This window comes from Electrophorus electricus, chromosome 11, assembly GCF_041902795.1.
Source record: "Electrophorus electricus isolate QZ-2024a chromosome 11, ASM4190279v1, whole genome shotgun sequence".
In the NCBI taxonomy this organism is placed as follows: Eukaryota; Metazoa; Chordata; class Actinopteri; order Gymnotiformes; family Gymnotidae; genus Electrophorus; species Electrophorus electricus.
In genome coordinates, this window is record NC_137507.1 from 12,553,362 (window position 1) to 12,555,519 (window position 2,158).

Consider the following 2,158-nt stretch of genomic DNA (forward strand, 5'->3'; position numbering starts at 1 on the left):
GGTTAACATCTATTGCTGGCAGATTAGCTGAGCAGCACATTACACTGCATTCCAAGAGCTTAACACAAAATCAGGGTGAGGTCATTTTTGGTAACCTTTTATGCATTGGGTCAGGAACCCAAGGCCAAGAATGCTCAGTAAGACACTATTTCAAGTACTGTATATCTAATACTACAAAATAAAAAGTGACAAGTTCTAGAATATGAACGCTGTATTATTGGCATTAGAAATAAATAGCGGTTCTCATCTATAAAAGATTGGCAAAAGAAACTGTCATGTCATACCATCACCACATGAGATCTATGTGTTTACATGAAAACAGCCAAACATTAGTATTGTATAATTTTTGTTTAATGGAAATTTGGGGATAAGTGTTTGAATGAGTGGGAATATTCTTTTCAAATATGATGTAAAATAGCAGAATCACAGAACCTGCAACTCTCATTTTTATGGGACAGTTAAAAATCTAAAGATTTATCAAATCTTTTTCATCAGTAATGTGTCTGTTGCGTAAATATAAAAATGTACAAAAGTTTTAAAAAATCCTGGAAATGTTAAAACTGTGGAATGTAAAACCATAAAATAAAATCTCATTGATGTGTTTATTTGTATGCCATGTTAAATCATCTTACACCCTGCAGAAAACAAATGCACACATAAAACTGATAATTCCCATTTGTTGTGGAGAAAGATCCAAATGTGCTTATTAATTTACCATTAAATCAAAGTTAATTGATTTTGGGGATCCCCCCCCCCCCCACATTCTGTGAAAAAGCGCCATAAACGGACACCATACGGTAAAGGGCAGACAGATGAACCTGAATTCTGCATATGACCTTAACTGGAAAACAGACTGTGTGGCTCTGAATGCTCTGCAAAAGTGTAGAGGCACTAAGAGGCCCATTTAAAGAGATGAAAAGCTCATGTTTAAGCGTTAATGAATTCTTCATGAAAGTATTAAAATGGGTACGTGCTTATGAATACCTGCTGCTAATTAGAAAGGGCCAGCTCTTGAAGTGTGCTCTAGAAGGCCAAGAAGTTGCAGGCTTCTCCTGACTCATAGATCCCATCCCACATTTGATTACCTATTTATTGCACTCTGAAAGATTACTTTGGCTCTAAAATGTCATTAAGGTAATTCTTCTCATGGTCCAAAAGTGGAAAAATTATTATTATAATACTAATAGTATATTTAATCCTAATACTAGGTTTGGACTATGCAAACCCTGATGTAGTTCAAACTTAAAACTAGTGTGTGGTAACTTTATAAAGAGCATTTAGGTCACTGGTGTCTTATGTGTTTCACCACCTAATGGGCCAAACAACTAGTTTAAAAAGTTTCTTGCAATGACAAAACATGATCTCCCTACCAGCTCTGACATTAAAGTCTGTACAACATTCCTCAAATCAAAGTTTCATCATATGAAAAAAAGAACAAGTCAAAAATCTTTACAGCAAGCTCAAAGTCTGTGTTTAACCTCTGGGTTGTCACCAACTAGAAGCCGAGATAAATACTTATTATAAGCATGATTTCAAAAATACATATGTGCTTGTTAGGCATAGTACTCTCGTACAGTACTCCAGTAATTTCTGGAGTATGAGAGAAGCGGCTAAGACTCGTGCCAAGGGTTGAGTGCTGGGAGAAGCTCATCACAAGGTTCTAATGCATGTGCTGGGCTCTGCTGCTTCCTCACTCAGATACAGCTAATTGCCCAGACTGAAAGCATTTGAAGCCCTGTTCGGAGGTTGGTAGGGACGCCCACTAGAGCAAATGGCATTTAAAAACAAAAACAAAAAAAAAAACAACAACAAAAAAAACCCCCACCCATGTCAGTTATAGGCTCCAAAAAGCCTGAGAGCGCAAGGTTTCAAAAGGATGAATGCAGGCACATGAAAACCTAATGCTGATACAAACGAGAACATGTGCACATGTTTGCTTAAGAGCGTGAACATGTGATAAACCTCTCAACTGCACGATGACGGATGGTCATCCTCTCTGTCCATCATGCACTGATGAATTAATGGGGCTCAATATATGCAAAGCACTGTTAGCCTAGAAAGGTTTTGGCAGACATTCAATGCTAAATGTGTTGTTTCGTAAATGTCCAGTGAGAAGTGTGCTATGCAGAGATTAAAAGATGGGAAAATGCTCAACATC